Below are 20,631 nucleotides of genomic sequence, written 5' to 3' on the forward strand. Positions count from 1 at the left end.
TTTGCATTTCTTTTTCTTGGGGATGGTCTTGATCACTGCCTCCTGTACAGTGTCAGGAACCTCTGTCCATAGTTCATCAGGCACTCTGTCTATCAGATCTAATCCCTTGAATCTATTTGTCACTTCCACTGTAAAAGCGTAAGAAATTTGATTTAGGTCATCCCGGAATGGTCTAGTGGTTTTCCCTACTTTCTTCAATTTAAGTCTGATTTTTGAAATGAGTTCATGATCTGAGCCACAGTCAGCTCTCAGTCTTGTTTTTGCTGACTGTATAGAGCTTCTCCATCTTTGGCTGCAAAGAATATAGTCAATCTGATTTTGGTGTTGACCATCTGGTGATGCCCATGTGTAGTTTTCTCTTTTGGTGTTGGACGAGGGTGTTTGCTATGACCAGTGTGTTCTCTTGGCAAAACTCTGTTAGCCTTTGTCCTGCTTCATTTTGTACTTCAGGGCCAAATTTGCCTGTTGCTGCAGGTAACTCTTGACTTCCTTCTTTTGCTTTCCAGTCCCCTATCAAGAAAAGGACATCTTTTTTGGGTGTTAGTTCTAGAAGGTCTTGTAGGTCTTCATAGAACCGTTCAACTTCAGCTTCTTCAGCATTACTGATTGATGACATTCAGTCTTACTCAATCTCAAGTCAGGAACTAAATGACATTTAACATGAAATATTCATCATCACATTTCGGTTTGCCTGGTTTCAGATCCTCTCTCTGCCAGTCTGTTACTCTCCCATCTACAGTCCTACCACTGGGACTAGAGCAAGCGTTGCTCTTGCCTAGGCACTCTTGCTTTGCCCCCCGCCCCATCCTACTTTGGTGGACACTTCAACTCTCTAAGCAGCAGCTATTCGTGAAGAATGTAAAGTGGTTCCAACATCAAATGTTTTCAAGATTTGAACTGTGTCTCTGCTAATTGCCTGTTAAATAATATTTATCATGTTACCGATCTCTAAATTTCAGTGTGACTAACTGATAAGATAATACTGTCCATTTCTCAGAGCTGTTATAGCAATTAAATTAAAAACTATATGTAAAATGAACTGTCACAGAGTGGCCAATCAATAAATGGTGACTTTGTCATTATAGTGTAATAGCTTTCTGACTTGGGGTATATAGTTATAACAGTGAAGTTCCATTTTCAGCAATTTCGCATCAAAGTTGTTACTGATGTGATTTATTTCAATTCAGCCTGCTGTTATTCATCATCTATGATATGCAAGGACCTGTGCCTTGTAGGAGATAACATTACCAAATGGAATCAACCCTTCTTCATAAACTCATGATCTGGTGGGGGAAGCAGCTATGTCAAACAGGTGATGACAATATGTGGTGATTAGAGCTACAAAATCAAGGTAATTTGAGTATGGTATTTGATATAAAGGAAAGATTAATTTTGTGAAATGTGCCAGCATGATGATTAGATTAAAGCTTATTTATTAAAGATAAGTATAGCATCAGTTCCCTATTGCTGCAATAACAAATTACCACTAATTTGGTGGCTTGAAACAACATATTTGTCCTCTTAAAAAGATTTGTTGAGACTTCCTTGGTGGTCCAGTGGTTAAGACTCTGAGCCTCCACTGCAACGGTTCAATCCCTGGTCAGGGAAGTTCCACATGCCACGTGAAGTGAAAGTTGCTCAGTCGTGTCTGACTCTTTGTGACCCCATGGACTGTACCCTGCCAGGCTCCTCTGTCCATGGAATTCTCCAGGCCATTATCCTTGAGTGGGTAGCTGTTCACTTTTCCATGGGATCTTCCCAACCCAAGAATCGAACCCAGGTCTCCCGCATTGCAGGTGGATTCTTTCCCGTCTGAGCCACCAGGGAAGCCCCCACATGCTATGTGGTGTGGCCAAAAAAAAAAAAAAAAAAAAAAACAAATTTATTTCCTTAAAGTTTTGGAAGCCAGAAATCTGAACCAAGTCTTCTGGGGCTAAAGTCAAGATGTTGGCCTGACTGGATCCTTCAGGAGGCTCCAGAGAGAATCCATTCTTTCTGGAGGATGCCTATGTTTGATTGGCAGCTGTATTACTCCAGCCTCTGTGTTTCTGTTGTCACATTGCCTTCTTCAGCTTTGGCTCTTTACCTTCTCATGGGGACTCTTATGATTACATTGGGCTGACCTTGGATAATTCAGGATAATCCCATCTGAAGATTTTTAATTTAATTACATCTGCAAAGTCCTGTTTTCCATGTAAAGTCTCATAGTCACAGATACTATCTCCTAAAGAGGGGAAGGATAGGCAGAATAGGAAAGTTGAAATGCTTATCAGATTTAACAGTTTTAAGAGGTGTGATGGTTTAATGGTTTTCAAAAACCTTTGAGTTTCTCTAGAACAATCCATATTTCACAAGACAAGCTTGAGGCTCAGAGAAATCCCACATGGCAGCAACTCATCCTGGCTTTTAATAAACAAATTGTGCTCCCAAGGATATGTGATAAAGTGTGGTGGGAAGGATTTTGAGCATAATCTACTAGCATGTGAAATGAGCAAAACTGTATGGTAGTTTGAACATTTCTTGGCATTGCCCTTCTTTGGGATTGGAATGAAAACTGAGATGGTTAGATAGCATCACCAACTCAATGGACATGAATTAGAGGAAAGCTGGGAGATAGTGAAGGACGGGGGAGCTTGGGGTGCTGCAGGCCATGGGGGTCCCGAAAAGTTGGATATGACTTAGGGGACGAACAACAACAACAGTGGGAAGAACTTAGATATACCTTGGGGAGATTTCATTTGTAAAGAGTCAGGCCAAATAATCAATGAAACTTGAGATTTTCTTAGGGATTCAGGAATCTCATCATTAATTTTAAGTTCTCTAAAGAGAGTCTTAAATTGAAGAAAGTAGGGAAAATCACTAGACAGGTATGACTTAACTCAAATCCCTTATGATTATACAGTGGAAGTGACAAATAGATTCAAGGGATTAGATCTGATAGAGTGTCTGATAAACTATGGACAGAGGTTCGTGACATTGTACAAGAGGCAGAGATCAAGACCATCCCCAAGGAAAAGAAAAGCAAAGAAGCAAAATGGTTGTCTGAGGAGGACTTAAAAATAGCTGAGAAAAGAAGAAAAGTGAAAGGCAAAGGGAAGATATACCCATTTGAATGCAGAGTCCCAAGAATAACAAGGAGAAGTAAGAAAGCCTTCCTCATGAACAATTTGCATGAACAATGCAAATAAATAGAGGAAAACAATAGAATGGGAAAGACTAGAGATCCCTTCAAGAAAATTAGAGATACCAAGGGGACATTTCATGCAAAGATGGGTACAATAAAGGACAGAAATGGTATGGACCTAACAGAAGCAGAAGATATTAAGAAGAGGTGGCAGGAATACACAGAAGAACTATACAAAAAGGATTTTCACAACCCAGATAATCACGATGGTGTGATCACTCACCTAGAGCTGGAATGTGACATCAAGTGGGCCTTAGAAAGCATCACTATGAACAAAGCTAGTGGAGGTGATGGAATTCCAGCTGAGCTATTTCAAATCCTAAAGGATGAAGCTGTGAAAGTGCTGCACTCAATTTGCCAGCAAACTTGGAAAACTCAGCAGTGGCCACAGAACTGGAAAATGTCAGCTATCATTCCCATCCCAGAGAAAGGCAACGCCAAAGAATGCTCAAACTACCGCACCATCGCACTCATCTCACACACTAGCAAAGTAATGCTCAAAATTCTCCAAGCCAGGCTTCAGCAATACCTGAACCGTGAACTTCCAGATGTGCAACCTGGATTTAGAAAAGGCAGAGGAGCCAGAGATCAAATTACCAACATACTTTGGGTCATCAAAAATGTGACAGAGTTCCAGAAAAACATTTTCGGGTTTATTGACTATGCCAAAGCCTTTGACTGTGTGGATCACAACAATCTGTGGAAAATTCTTCAAGAGATGGGAATACCAGACCACCTTACCAACTTCCTGAGAAATCTGTATGCAGGTCAAGAAGCAACAATTAGAACTGGACATGGAACAACAGACTGGTTCCAAATTGGGAAAGGAGTACGTCAAGGCTGTATATTGTCACCCTGCTTATTTAACTTATATGCAAAGTACATCATGAGAAATGCTGGGCTGGATGAAGCACAAGCTGGAATCAAGATTACCGGGTTATTGATATTGCCTGCATATCAATAACCTCAGATATGCAGATGACACCACCCTTATGGCTGAAAGTGAAGAACTGAGGAGCCTCTTGATGAAAGTAAAAGAGGAGAGTGAAAAAATTGGCTTAAAACTCAACATTCAGAAAACTAAGATCATCGCATCTAGAACCATCATTTCATGGCAAATAAATGGGGAAACAATGGAAACAGTGACAGACTTCATTTTTGGAGGCTCCAAAATCATTGCAGAAGGTGACTGCAGCCATGAATTGTAAAGACGCTTGTTCCTTGGAAGCAAAGCTGTGACCAACCTAGATAGCATATTATGAAGCAGAAACATTACTTTGTCAACATAGGTCCATCTACTCAAAGCTATGATTTTTCCTGTAGTCATGTATGGATGTGACAGTTGGACCTTAAAGAAAGCTGAGTGCTGAAGAATTAGTGCTTTTGAACTGTGGTGTTGGAGAAGACTCTTGAGAGTCCCTTGGCCTGCAAGGAGATCCAACCAGTCCAACCTAAAGGAAATCAGTCCTGAATATTCACTGGAAGGACTGATGCTGAAGCTGAAACTCCAATCCTTTGGCCACCTGGTTCGAAGAACTGACTTGTTGGAAAAGACCCTGATGCTGGAAAAGATTGAGGGCAGGAGGAGAAGGGGATGACAGAGGATGAGATGATTGGTTGGTATCACCAACTCGATGGACATGAGCTTGAGTATGCGCCGGGATTTGGTGGTGGACAGGGAAGCCTGGCATGCTGCAGTCCATGGGGTCTCAAAGAGTCAGACACGACTGAACAACTGAACCAAACTGAACTGAAAGAGAGTCTTACCACAGAACCTTCATCTCCTCATTCTGAGTAATGTCCACTGTAGGGTGACACTCACCGTTGTTCAGTTCCTTCTCCCTCAGGTGCACCTGTTCATTTCCAGCCTTTCTTTTCCCAGTCTTGCTTAGATTTCTCAGTATAGGCGAGGGTACATGTTTTGTCATTTTGCAGGGAAAATGAAGGGGTTTTTCTGGTCTAAAAAGTTATAGTTTTTTATTTTATTATAAAAGACAGAAAGTATTGGCACAATATTTTCTCCAAACACTGTTCATTTCAGTTCAGTTCAGTCGCTCAGTTGTGACTATGCCAAAGCCTTTGACTGTGTGGATCACAATAAACTGTGGAAAATTCTGAAAGACATGGGAATACCAGACCACCTGACCTGAGTCTCGAGAAACCTATATGCAGGTCAGGAAGCAACAGTTAGAACTGGACATGGAACAGCAGACTGGTTCCAAATAGGAAAAGGAGTACGTCAAGGCTGTATATTGTCACCCTGCTTATTTAACTTATATGCAGAGTACATCATGAGAAATTCCAGGCTGGAGGAAGCACAAGCTGGAATCAAGATTGCCAGACTGTTAATGCAGTATAAAACAAAGAAGGAAAATGTTCCTCAAGATTGTATTCTCATAGATGCAACTGTAATTATGCACATTGCCAGCAGATGGCATTGCATCATTAAAAATGGTTGAGTACCCATTAGCCCAAGAGAAGTTGTTCCATTCTTCAGAGATCCATAGACTAAACATGAGTTTATGGATCTCTTTCTTTATGCAAGGTTCTTCTTCAGACTCTGGATTACACTGGTAAATAAACAGACATAAACTCTGCTTTAATGGATAATATTTTAGTGGAGTAGCATGCAAAAGTGTGGAAGAGAGAATTGTCCCAAACTTGTCTTTTTAAAATTTCATCTCACTCTTTCTCAACTCCTTAAAAGTCACTTTTCTGAGAGAAAGTTTTGTAGTGAAAAGAAGGAAAACAAAAGACAGCCATAATCCTTATATAAACAGGAAGATCCTCTGGAGAAGACAATGGCAACCCACTCCAATATTCTTTCTTGGGAAATCCAATGGACAGGGGAGCCTGGTGGGCCAGAGTTCATAGGGTCACAGTTGGACATGACTGAACACACACACACACAACTAGTAACAGTTAGATGCAAGTCAGTTGATGAAATACTTTCTCAAATGTTTCACCACAGTGATTCTCTGAGTGACAAATTCAGGGCTGAAACATTTCTAGTCCTTATCTTGTTATTGACTCTTTGTGTGTGGTTAATCAAATTCATTCAATCCCTCTGGGGCTTAATTTATTTTTCTGTAAAATCTAAGGCATTAGATGTGGTAAGTAGGTTCAAATATTTTTACCCAATGGAATATTTTTTAAAATCTTACTGGAGAGTTCAGTGGGCTCCCCAGGTGGCACTAGTGGTAAATATTCCACCTGCCAATACAGGAGACATAAGAGACCTGGGGTCAATCCCCGAGTCGGGAAGATCTGCTGGAGAAGGGAATGGCTACCCATGCCAGTATTCTTGCCTGGAGTATCCTATGGACAGAGGAGCCTGGAGTCCTAGAGTCCATGGGATCACAAAGAGTTGGACACCACTGAACATCTAAGCTAGAGTTCAGTAAGTAAAATAAAAGAACAAGCTTGAGTTGAAAGAGTTTGTTCTTCTTGAGCTTCTGTCTTTCTCCTCTAGAATCTTTACCCTCCTCAGAACACAGTTTGAAAACTACTGCCCTGAGTGAGCTTGTAAAGAACCTCCAGTTCTAAATCTCCTTTATTCCCCCCAAATGTATTGCATCAAATATGAGAGAGTAATAATCTCAAAAAGTGCTTACTGTTTGGTTAAAAAAAAATGCTAGATTCTGAAGATTATGAGAAATTGGTGCAATCAGCCATGAAGAACAAAGAGAAAATGAGATTTAAAGCATTTTCAGCCTTTGCAACATAATTTCTTCTGAATAAAGATATTACCTTTGTGCTTGACACACACTCAGCCAGGTCTTAGCTGCTAATATCCTTTGGCACAGGATCTCAGAGGTGTGCCCACAGGGAACACTGGCTCCCCTGCATTAAAGGATCAAACGTGGGCTTTGGGCTGGTAAGTGCCCAAAGCCAAAGGTGGTATGGCTTACTGCTGAGTCACGGCGGATAGAGCCAAAGGATTCTGGAAACCACTCAGACACACAGCCACAGGCAGTGATGGGAAGGGCAACTTAAGGTCAAAGGACTAGGGGAGGCTGGCTACCTCAGACCTGAGAAATCATCTCCTTGGGCTTCATCCCTGCTTCATCACTTTGGGCAAGTTTCTCTGGTTCCTAAATTGTGTAAATAATTTTGGTTAATAACAATAACTACTTCCTAGGCATGATAAGATCTAATAGGACAAATAATAGCGCTAAGTAAATACCAAGTAAAAGTTCCAGTGGTCTTTACCAGCTTCTGTGCTTTGAGGGGGAGAGAAGGGGAGAGAATAATTGCTTTACAATGTTGTGTTCGTTTCTGCTGTTCAACAAGTGAATCAGACATTTGTCTGTGTACCTCCCCTCCCACTTGAACCTTCCACCCACCCCTCAGGCCATCAGAGAGCACTGCGCTGAGCTCCTTGTGCTATCCAGCAACTTCCCACTAGCTCTCCACTTTACACCAAACGGTAGGCAGTGTATATATCTACCGGATTCTTGCGAACACCTCCAGGCTGGGTTCCTCATGCTTGTCACCTTCTAATCCTTCTCCACGGACTGTATGACCTTTAATTGTCCTTCAGGTCACATCACTCCATTTTAAAACCCTCAGTGACTACCCTTTGCAGTGGAGAGAACAACTGGATTTCTCACGCTAACCCCCAAACCCTCCATGGCCTCCCGTGTCCACCCTCCAGCCTTAATTTACCACTTGCTGACCACACTCCAGCCACACTCACGTCCTGTCAGTTCCCAGAACAGCCCAAGCCTTTGCCATGCCTTAGAACTCTCATGCTAACCGCTTCTTTTCCCAGAACACACTGGCTTTTCCTAAAGTCTCAGCTAAAACATTTTTCCTCAGAGAAGTCTTCCGTGACCACGCTATCAAAATTACCAAGAATAAAGTATGCTTTATTTCATTGCACAGAGATTGGAAAATTTTGACCCACGAACCAAACCAGCCCCATTATCCGTTTTGTTTGTTTTTTTTAATATAAAATTTTATTGGAACACAGCTAGGCTGTGTATCATTTCTGGCTACTTTGGTGCTACAATGGCTGAGTGGAATAGTTTCAAAGTTTAAACTTTTACTATCTTACCTTTACATAAAATATTTATAGACCCCTGCTGTAGTGTATTGCATTTATTCTTTTCATTACACCAGTCACATTGGTAACATTACCTATTTCTTTACTTGTTCATTGTTTCTCTCCATGAGGCTGAAGACCTTTTCCATCTTAGACTCTATTTCTAGTACAGTACCTAAAAAAATTTATATATATAGGTATATTGTGATATATATATGTGATACTGTGAATTACATTGTTTGAAGAAAACAATACTTATTGGAGAAAAATAATAGAAGCCAGAATCTCCATCACTTACCATGTCCAAAGTGCAATCAATAAGGACCAAAAATATAGAATATATTCTCAAGAGGAAACAAAGCGGGGAGTTGCATTCTGGCTTTTTTGTTTGTGTGGCATGAGGGGAAAAACAGAATTTAAGGTATACATGTGATTAAAGTTATGGCCAAGGAATCAGTGAATGACAGTCAACTTGAAGGAAAGTAGAAACTGAGAAAGTGTGACTTCTTCATGATGAGATAGGAATTCATTTGCAGAATTCTTCATATCCCCTTCTTCAAGCGAGGATGTCTCCCCACCATGCACTCTACCCGAGTCTGTCTGTTTCTGCTCGTGTTCCAGCAACCTATGAGTCTAGTTATTTTAAAGATCCTGTCTGATGGTTACAGCATCTGCTTCGTCTCTGAGTCTTGCTGAGTTGAGCTGTTGAGTTGAAGGAGACCTGTTTTTCCTGCGCTTCCACACTAAGGCTTGTTCTATAGTTGATTCATGTCTTCACAGTGGGTCACCTTCTCCAGTCTTTTTTCCCCATATTGTGTGGTATGTGGGATCTTAGTTCCCCAACCAGGGATTGAACCCATATCTCCTGCAATGGACGTGTGGAAGCCTGCACCTTCCCTTGTTTTTAATTTTACATATCTCATAATTTTTTATCAAATGCCTAATATTGTGTGTAGGAAAGTCATAGAACTGAAGTAAACAGTATTTACACTTGGCCATGGGTACATCTTCTCTTGTGTCTGGACAGTAGTGTGGTGCCTTGGGTTACTGTCATCAGTGGTTGGGCTACTGAGTATGTTACATTGCTCTTCTTGCCTTCAGTGTAACACATCTTCAAAATCATCCACAATGTTGTCTTCCGTCTTATAAGCATCTGCAGGAGGTTTGTGGGAATGAGCTTGCATGTGAGTGTAAACTTGGCTTGTACGGAGCTTGTGGATATTCTAAGTGGATATGCTAGTTCACACTTGGCCTTTAACAGGTGACTTTTTAGTTGCTTTTCTCTCAGCCCTTCTCGTGGCAGGCACCTTCCTCCCAGGTTCTGCTGCTGATGAAACGGTCCATGTGCCCCGTTCCTCCTCAAAGAGCCTTGTCATCCTTCAGACACCAATCCATTTGGCTGCAGCACAACCTCAGCTCTCTGACAGGTTCAGGAAAAGTTATGGTTTTATAGATTATTTGGCTTTTCTTATTATTAGGGTAAGAGATGATCTGTTACAACTTTCTACATCCTAAGCAAAGGCAGAACTCAAGAATCTGCATTCTAAAATGCATGTTTACCCCCTCCTCAGATGGGCAGAGATGATAAAACAACAATAATGCCAGTAATTTTTTTTTAAGCAAGGTATTTGAACTGATTGTTGTTCAGTTGCTAAGTTGTGTCCAACTCTTTGTGACCCCATGGACTTTTTCATATTTAGCATAATATTTTATAAGAATTTTAGTTTTATAAGCAAGTTGAAAGAATAGTATAAAGTATTTCTGTACATATCTTAACCCAGATCCCCAAATGTCAACATCTTACCATATTTGTTCTGTGAGTCAATCTGTCTTACTTTCTCTTGTATAAATGATAGATGATAAATTTTTTCTAAGCCATTTGAAAATAAGTTGTGAGTCATAGCCATTGTACCCATTTATTGATGAAAAGATGTTGACATCTATGCTAAATATGAACAATTAAATTTTAGGGTGGCCCATGGGAAATATTATAATTTGGTCTTCACACTTCAACAATATTTTATGGTAAATTTTATTTCATTTTGCAAGATGAAGCACAATAAATTCTTAGAAGGGCTTAACACTTTCATACTTTCCTTCCTTCTCCCATACACAGTAGAAATGAGCTGGAAGGCTACATAAAAACATATTAAATATATGTCTATCAGTTCAGTTCAGTCGCTCAGTTGTGTCCAACTCTTTGCAACCCCAAGAACTGCATCATGCCAGGCCTCCCTGTCCATCACCAACTCCTGGAGTTCACTCAAACTCATGTCCATCGAGTCAGTCATGCCATCCAGCCATCTCATCCTCTGTCGTCCCCTTCTCCTCCTGCCCCCAATCCCTCCCAGCATCAGAGTCTTTTCCAATAAGTCAACTCTTCGCGTGAGGTGGCCAAAGTACTGGAGTTTCAGCTTTAGCATCATTCCTTCCAAAGAAATCCCAGGGCTGATCTCCTTCAGAATGGACTGGTTGGATCTCCTTGCAGTCCAAGGGACACTCAAGAGTCTTCTCCAACACCACAGTTCAAAAGCATCAATTCTTCGGCTCTCACATCTGTACATGACTACTGAAAAAACCATAGCCTTGACTAGACAGACCTTTGTTGGTCAAGTAATGTCTCTGCTTTTCAATATGCTATCTAGGTTGGTCATAACTTTCCTTCCAAGGAGTAAGCGTCTTTTAATTTCATGGCTGCAATCACCATCTGCAGTGATTTTGGAGCCCCCCCAAAATAAAGTCTGACACTGTTTCCACTGTTTCCCCATCTATTTCCCATGAAGTGATGGGACCAGATGCCATGATCTTCCTTTTCTGAATGTTGAGCTTTAAGCCAACTTCTTCACTCTCCTCTTTCACTTCCATCAAGAGGCTTTTTAGTTTCCTCTTCACTTTCTGCCATAAGGGTGGTGTCATCTGCATATCTGAGGTTATTGATATTTCTCCTGGCAATCTTGATTCCAGCTTGTGCTTCTTCCAGCCCAGCGTTTCTCATGATGTACTCTGCATAGAAGTTAAAAAAGCAGGGTGACAATATACAGCCTTGATGTACTCCTTTTCCTATTTGGAACCAGTCTGTTGTTCCATGTCCAGTTCTAACTGTTGCTTCCTGACCTGCGTATAGGTTTCTCAAGAGGCAGGTCAGGTGGTCTGGTATTCCCATCTCTTTCAGAATTTTCCATAGTTTATTGTGATCCACACAGTCAAAGGCTTTGGCATAGTCAATAAAGCAGAAATAGATGTTTTTCTGGAACTCTCTTGCTTTTTCCATGATCCAGCAGATGTTGGCAATTTGATCTCTGGTTCCTCTGCCTTTTCTAAAACCAGCTTGAACATCTGGAAGTTCATGGTTCAAGTACTGATGAAGCCTGGCTTGGAGAATTTTGAGGATAATAAAAACTGTGTATTTCCTCATGCTATTTACTTTTTTTTTTAACCCTTCCATTTTTCTAAATTTTTGTAATGAGCTTTTACTATTTGTATTGTTGAATCTTTGAATTTCTTCATATTTTCCACAGTCCCAGAAAAGAAAGAGGGGAGAGAGAGAAAGAGAGAGAGGGCCCTGAGATCTTCCTGGCTGTCTAGGAGCCATTCAACATACCTGGATGGGGAAATTCCCAAGGTTGTGTGAAAGTGTTAGTTGCTCAGTCATGTCTGACTCTGTGACCCCATGGACTGTAGCCCTTGGGGCTCCTCTTTCCGTGGAATTCTCCAGGCAAGAATACTGGAGTGAGTAGCCATTCCCTTGTCCGGGGATCTTCCTGACCTAGGGATTGATCCTGGGTCTCCTGCATTGCAGGTGAGTTCTTTAACATCTAAGCCACCAAGAAAGCCAGCTAAAGCTCATAAGCTGCTACCTGCAGCCCTAGCACAATCTGGCGGCTGAAAGGGAACACAGCTGTTCAACTCTCCAGGCTTGACAATTCAGGGGTCATTTAAGATCTAGTCTGGTGGCTAAACTCAGATTCCGTTCCTCTCATCCTCACAATACCCTAAGGCAAGAACCTCAGCTTCAAAGGTATAAGCTGAGTAAGATCAACACATGACCTCACCTGATGGCGCCACCAGTTGGAGCCTTAAGACAATGAAGTACGTGTGAAAAGCTGATACTGTCATGGATCTGGACAGATGAATTCGTGCAGACTTTCAGAATAATTCAGATACTTACTGAGTGGATGTTTGTTCAGTGTAAAAACTCTGGAAGAATACCAAGGACCACAAAGTTCACAATTTCCTTTTCTAGGGACAATTTCTTTATTAAATAGCACCAATGACAAGCTGAAATAAAGCCTTTTATGCACTAACTGTCTCTCTTGCAGAAAGAGTTATTCAAAGGCGCATGCAGAGGTTTCTCCCACCACGCCTGTCCCCCAGTCCTGTAGAGAGATTTACACCTGACACCTGCAGGGCTAAACACATCACAGGACTGTGTGTTCCCCTAACAAAGCCACGTGTGAAAAGGGGAGTGAGTGTGGGAGAAGGAATGTCACACAGCTTAATTACTTGGTGGGGAGTAACTCAAGAGTACTGTAGTCTGAAGGGAGCTTTGTGATATATGGTTGACAAATGCCTGAAACTGAGTTTTCCAAGTCTCGACATTCTATAGGACACCTGTTGTGAAGATGTTTTATAGACTGCGGGGGGCGGTGGGAGGGGGAGGAACATGACATCATTTCTGAGAGGCCACACTGCTTCCTCTTTCCACTTTCCTCCAAGCCACACTTCACTCATTCATTCATTGACCATTTGGAGCCATGACTTCAGAAGCGCACATGTCATAAAAATTATTTGTCCAGTCATGGCTCACAGATTGACAAAAAAGCAGTGTGGGCTAGATTGTGAGATTCAGTTAAGCCAAATGCTTCTGGGAAGCAAGGATTTGATCTCAAGTTAAATAGTCCTCTCTACGAGCACGCCATTTGAAATACCAAATCTACCCTAAGCACCACCATCTTTTGAGTTTCCAGAACAGGCTGCCTGAAGAAGGAACATGGACTTTGCCTCATGTGTACCTCACCTCCAATCTCAGCTCTTCCAGAATTGTTTTTCAGATGAATTCAGGAGAACAATAGCCAACACTAGCTCCTACGGAGAAAGACTGTGGCCACTCCAAAGAGAGCACTGGGCTGGAACAGAACAATTGTTTTCTATTTTCAATATTCTTAAGTTCAGCCAACAGTGGAATAGTGCAAGGGTGAAGAGAATGGAGTTGGGTCCAGGTTGCTGTACTTGAACCCTAGGCTTGCCTTGTACCAGCTCTACCACCTGAGTCTGTAAGTGATGACACTGTCTGTACCAAGTGGTCTCATCTGTGAAACAATACCATCCTGTACGTTGTGAGACTTTCCTGGTGGTCCTGGAGAAGGGGGCAACAGAGGATGAGATGGTTGGATGGCATCACCGACTCAATGGAAATGTGTTTGAGCAAACTCTGGGAGATGTTGAAGGACAGGGAAGCCTGACGTGCTGCAATCCATGGGGTCGTAAAGAGTTGGACATGACTTGGTGAATGAACAACAACAGCATTGGTTGTGAAGAGGATAAATGAGTTAATTTATAAAACTCTTGTAACAGAGCCTGAAGCAAAGAAGTACTTTATTTCAATACTGGTTAAATAACAGCTGGGGCTTCTTATTATCTCTAATAAACATAATTAATTAGAGTTTGTATGTTCCTGATGAGTTGCCTAAACCATGGAGGAAAAGGGAAATATGTGGCAACCTTGGTGATTTTACTTTTTTCTACGTGTGTGTTTGTATTTTATCCACTGTTTCACTGCTGCTTTATTCCTCTCCATTAATTCTCATATCAGTCATGTGTGGTTGGCCTTGTCTCTAGTTTTGAATGACAGAGTCACACTCACATTTCTGTTGCCAATAGCCAAGGCTAGTTCCCTCTCCCCTCCGCCACAACCTCCAAAGATGCATACACACACCTGGAGCTAATCCTTAACTTCTCTTTTATAAGTACGATTTTAGGGATCAAGCAGACGGCTTTTAACAGCAGAGGATCTGTGACAGAGAATAGGCCCAAAGGCCCAAAGTGGGTTTTGTTAGAATGATGTTATAATAAACTCTTCTGTTTTCTTTAGTTTTTAAAAATTCCCCTTGATAAAATTATATTATATACTATATCATTTTATATTTGACAAAATTATATTGCTCTTATATAAAACCATGGGTTTATTTTTTAAAGCATCAGTAATTGGTAGAATTATTTTTATTTTCCTATTCAGACTAGAGATTCAAAGACTGCCCCCTTCCCTGACCCCAAACATGAGAACTCAGAAGTCCTGGCTAAGGCTGGACGTGGGAGGATGGAGCAGTGATACTCACCCTATATTATGAGTGTCCCCTTTTTCCAGATCAATACCCTTTACTACCTTCTCCCATTCAGGCCTGGGAAGAATTGTTGAAACCACCAAGATGAGGGAAACCACTTTAATTCCCAAACAGGTCAACCTAGAACTTTTCTCACAAGCATTCCGAGAGCACATGGGGAGAGCCGAGGGGCTGCTGTGGGGGCAGGCCAGATGCCTACCTGAAAAAATAAGACCACTGAGGAGTTCCAGGTACTAGATAACTCAACAACTCTAACTATTGACTTTCCCCACCACATCCTGCGCATGAATCTCACTGCACATGGTCTCACACAGATACCCTTGGTTCTGATAATACATCTGACATTGACCTTGTTCTTTACAGGGAGCAAAGCTTTTTGGCTGGTCAGCATCTCCTTGTCTTTCTTTTCTGGGGATCTTCTGCCCTCTGAGTAGTGGTGGGTGGAAGAGACTCCCATTTAGAAAGTGGAAAGTTATGCTTGCTCTGTGCAGCCCTTTTACTGATCAGACCCACCCCTCCAGAACTCTGACTTTGGAAACTCTGGGGGAAAGAAGGGGATAGAGTAACAATTTATGCTTTCTTGGTGCAGTGGCAACACCAGGCACTTGGAAAGATTGGCAAAGGCAGGAGTGCCGGGGTCTGGGGTGTCTGGGGTCATCTCCAGGTAGGTTCTGGTCAGTGATTTTGGAACCTTCCCTTTTTGCTCCCAAGCCTTAGGATGTCTATGTCCCTGATTGCTCCCGAGCCCGTGTCTCCATCAGCTCCTTGAGCTCCACTAACCAGAGTCATTTTCTGACTCTTGCTCCTAAAGCCATGACTAATTCCTATTTCCAACTCCTGGTTTGACCAGTTTACTCCGAAATTATTTCCAGTGGTTATATTGACCTCACTTGCACCTCTTCCATCCCAGTTCCAATTACATCAGCTAAGACGTGTTATGGTCCTTTTACAGTTGGATCAGTCCTTCTATCCTTAGAATATCAATTCTCTTATCAATTATTCCAGCCTGAGAAACACTAATAATAATAGCTAACATTGATAGTGAGTGGGCTTTTAATTTAGCTAGGTACTTTCAGGTGCTGCATCAGATAATACTTAGGAGAAACAAATACAGGCTGCTTCATATTGTAATACTGATTTTACTGATTAGGAGACGTCCTCAGACAGTTGTGGTTACATAAGGGTCCGGGGTTCACCAGCCAGTACATGGCCAAGGTGAGGACTGAATCCAAGTCTGTCGAACTCCATCGCCTGAATTCAGACCACTTCAAATCCCATGACTCTGGGGAACTCAACACACTGTGTTCCACTTGAGCCCAGGAAACTGGGTCAGATTGCAAATCAATCACTACAGGAACATTTCACTTAAATTTCAAAAGGCAAATAAGTGAAAGTTACCTGAAGCTGAGAGATGTGTTGAATCATATTATATAATGATGAAAATATGTTCTCTTTTCTTAGAGAGAGGGGGAACAATGGAAATAATTAACATACCTTTTTAATTTCAAAATCCAAGAAATGAAAAATTTAGAAAAAAAAAAAATCCTCTCTTGTTCAGTGCTCTTGTGGTATTTCCACTGGGCAATGAGACACTAGCCAGGACACAGGGAAGTCTGCACACACCGATTTCTATTGACTCAAGATCCAAAGCAATTCCAATCAGAATTTTTTTTCTTTGAAGACCTCTATCAGCTTCCCTGATAGCTCAGTTGGTAAAGAATCTGCCTGCAATGCAGGAAACCCCAGTTCGATTCCTGGGTTGGGAAGATTCCCTGGAGAAGGGATAGGCTACCCACTTCAGTATCCTTGGGCTTCCCTTGTGGCTCAGCTGGTAAAGAATCCACCTGCAAAGTGGGAGACCTGGGTTCAATCCCGAGGTTGGGAAGATCTGGGTTCAGTCTTTGGGTTGGGAAGATCCTCTGGAGAAGGGAAAGGCTACCCACTCCAGTATTCTGGACTGGAGAATCCCATGGACTGTATGGTCCATGGGGTCGCAAAGAGCCGGACAAGACTGAGTGACTTTTACTTTCACTTTCATCAGATATTTGGGTCAAACAGGTTAATCCAAAAGGCTGTTTCTGATCTGAATAACTGAATAGGAAAAAAAAAAGATATTTTCCCTCTTTCCAAAGAGACCCTGATACAATAGACATGGAACTTGCAGTGTAAAAACTGTTTCCTAGTAAGGAAGCCACTGGTGAACTCCTAGTTCCTCCTTTGTAGTCATTTAATTAAAAAGTATTCAGAGAACCTTGTAGTTGACAAGAAAAATCAAAGTCAGTATCAAAAGTGGTCCAGCTTGAATCTAATTCATGGATACTTAGCTCCTTAAGAACAATTTTCAGATTTTCTTTTCTTTCTTTTTGGCATATACCATCGCTCTTAAGATCTGCCTATTTTTCCATGATGGCAATATTCAAAATAATGATGACATTTTACTTCAGATCAGCTAAGCTCTAGAAAGCACACCAGTGTGGCCAGATGCCTCTGTACCTGGAATTTTCCAGGTAAGGATACTGGGGCATATTGCCATTTCCTCCTCCAGCGGATCTTCCCAACCCAGGGATCAAAACCGGGTCTCCTGCATCTCCTGCATTGGCAGATGGATTCTTTGCCACTGTACCATGTGGGAAGCCCTCTAGGAAGTCTTTCCTGGCAGGAGGGAAATATACTAAGTTTAACTAGTAACTGACAGCAAACGGGTTTGGGACACCTGTGTTTCTTTTTTTAAAAATTAATTTTTATTGGAGTACAGTTGCTTTGGAGTTTTGTGTCCATTTCTACTCTACAGCAAAATGAATCAACCATACACTTACATCTATCTCCACCCTTTTGGATTTCCTTGCTATTCAGGTCACCACAAAGCATGAAGTAGAGCTCCCTGTGCTGTACAGTATTTTCTCACTAGTAATCTATTTTACACATAGTATCAATAGTGTGAATGTGTAAATCTCAATCTCCCAGTTCCTCCCATCTCCCCCCTTCTCCCTTGGTATCCATATACTTTTCTCTATGTCTATGGGGAGATATGTGTTTCTGCCACAAACCATATTAGGCTTTGGCTAAATAATTTGGTTATACAGATCTTCCTTGACTATGATGGGGTTATATCCCAATAAAACCATTGTAAACAGAAAATATCCTAAGCTGAAGATGCATTTAATATACCTACCCTATCAAGCATCATAGCTTAGCCCTGCTGCTGCTGCTGCTGCGTCACTTCAGTCATGTCCGACTCTGTGTGACCCCACAGACGGCAGCCCACCAGGCTCCCCCGTCCCTGGGATTCTCCAGGCAAGAACACTGGAGTGGGTTGCCATTTCCTTCTCCAATGCATGAAAGTGAAAAGTGAAAGTGAAGTCACTCAGTTGTGTCCGACCCTCAGCGACCCCATGGATTGCAGCCTTCCAGGCTCCTCCATCCATGGGATTTTCCAGGCAGGAGTACTGGAGTGGGGTGCCCATCCTACCTTAAACATTCTCAGAACGCTTACATTAGCTCACAGTTGGGCAAAGTCATCTAACATGAAGCCTGTTCCATAATGAAATGTTGAGTACCTCAGGCAATGTATTGAATACTGCACTGAGAGTGAAAAACAGAGTAATCGTATAGGTCCAGAATAACTTTAAATATACTGGTTGTTTACCCTGGTGATGGCACAGAGCCCCAAGAGCTGCGGGCTCTGTAGAGCTGCCCAGCCTCACAAGAGGGTATCATACTACACACCACCACCCTGTGTGTGTGTGCTAAGTTGCTTTAGTTGTTTCTGACTCTTTGTAGCCCTATGGACTGTAGCCCACAAGACTCCTCTGTCCAGGGGATTAGCCTAGCAAGAATAATGGAGTGGGTTACCATTCCCTTCTCCAGGGGATCGTCCCCACCCAGGGCTCAAACCCAAGTCTCTTCTGTCTCCGGCATTGGTAGGCAGGTTCTTTACTACTAGAGCCACCTGGGGAGCCTGGGAAAAAATCAAAACCCCAAATTTGAAGTATAATTTCCACTGAATGCATATCACTTTTGTACCACTGTAAATTTGAAAAATTGTAAGTCAAACCATTGTGAGTTGAGAACTAACTATAATAGCTAAACTTTCCCAACCAAAAACTGGGAATTGTACTCGTGTGTCCTACAACTCAAAAGTATTATTGAAATTAGGTGCATATATGATGTGTTTGGGCTTCCCTGGTGGCTCAGACAGTAAAGAATATGCCTGCAATGCAGGAGACTCAGGTTTGATCCTTGGGTTGGGAATATCCCCTGGAGAAGGGAATGGCTACCCACTCCAGTACTCTCCAATACTCTGGAGAATTCCATGAACAGAGGAGCCTAGTGGGTCCCCCATAGTCCATGGGGTCACTAAGAGTCAGACATGACTAAGCAACTGACACATGATGTCCTGAGAGTACAGTCTATATAAAAGAAAGGATTTGTAAACTTGTCTAATACCTTTCCTCATGTTGTTCTATCAATTTTATTCTGTAAGCTTCTTCCTTGAAAAAATTCACTGTGTCACTAATGCTTGTCTCACTATAAAATGGTGATGTATCAGCTACGGCAGGAGAACAAGTTTTGTAATGTATTCTGCAAGGAGAACATTACCACCAACTGTTTGCTCTAACCATCCTTCACAGAGCAAACTAATCCATATTCCATTAGAGGCCCAGAGGAGCTAATGAAACATATCATTGACCTCAGACCCTTCTGCTCTCTGCCTGTTGCTTCTTCTGTTTTTCTGTTTTTTTTTAGTCACCGTGACCAGTTCTATTTTTAATGAGTCTCCTCTCCACTAACTGCCTCCCCATGTTTTCGACTCTGCCTTTCCAGAATAGGATCACAGACTTCACAGTGGCCACCATGACATGGATGGGGCCCCCAGGGAGCTTGTGAGATGCCCTGACAAGTTTCCACACGCTGGTCTGCTCCAATGATTACCAGTTTACCAGAACTTCACCATGGGTAATAGGAAGCAAAGAGATGAGGGGACTCTTGTCTCTTGCTAGGGTCAACATTACAGCTAAACTAAACTTTGATTCTGTATTTTATTTTATTGGAGTGTAATTGCTTTACAATATTGTGTTAGTTTCTGCTGTACAACAAAGTGAATCAGATGTATATATACAGATATCCCCTCCCTATGAACCTCCCTCCAACCCCTCCATCCCATCCCTCTAAGTCATTACATAGCACTGAGCCTAGCTCCCTGGCTATATAGCAGCTTCCCACTAGGTATCTGTTTTACATATCATAGTGTACATATGGGGCTTCCCTGGTGGCTCAGTGGTAAAGAATCTGCCTGCAATGCAGGAGACCCAGATTCTATCCCTGGGTTGGGAGGATCCCTTGGAGGATGGCATGATAACCCACCCCAATATTCTTGCCTGGAGAATCCCATGGACAGAGGAGCCTGGTGCACCACAGTACCTAGGGTCACACAGAGTCGGACACAACTGAAGCAACTAAGCAGCATCAGCAGCAGTGTATATATAATCTCCCAATGCTTCCCTGGTGACTCAGTAAAGAATCTGCCTGCAATGCAGGAGACTGCCTGCAATGCAGGAGACCCAAGTTTGATCCCTGGGTTGGGAAGATCCCCTAGAGAAGAGAATGACTACCTGCCTCAGTAATCTTGCCTGGGAAATCCCATGGACAGAGGAATTTGGCAGGCTATAGTCTATGGAGTCACAAGAATTGGACATGACTGAATGACTAAACCACCAATCTTTCAATTTGTCCCACTTGATCCAACCAGTGCATCCTAAAGGAAATCAGTCCTGAATATTCATTGGAAGGACTGATGTTGAAGCTGAAACTCCAATCCTTTGGCCACCTGATGCAAAGGACTGACTCATTTGAAAAGACCCTGATGCTGGGAAAGATTGAAGGCGGGAGGAGAAGGGGACAACAGAGGATGAGATGCTTGGATGGCATCACTGACTCGATGGACATGAGCTTGAGTAAGCTCTGGAAGTTGGTGATGGACAGGGAAGCCTGGCATGCTGCAGTCCATGGGGTTGCAAAGAGTCGGACACGACTGAGTGACTGAACTGAACTGACTGAAA

This window comes from Bos mutus, chromosome 9 (genome assembly GCF_027580195.1).
Source record: "Bos mutus isolate GX-2022 chromosome 9, NWIPB_WYAK_1.1, whole genome shotgun sequence".
In the NCBI taxonomy this organism is placed as follows: domain Eukaryota; kingdom Metazoa; phylum Chordata; class Mammalia; order Artiodactyla; family Bovidae; genus Bos; species Bos mutus.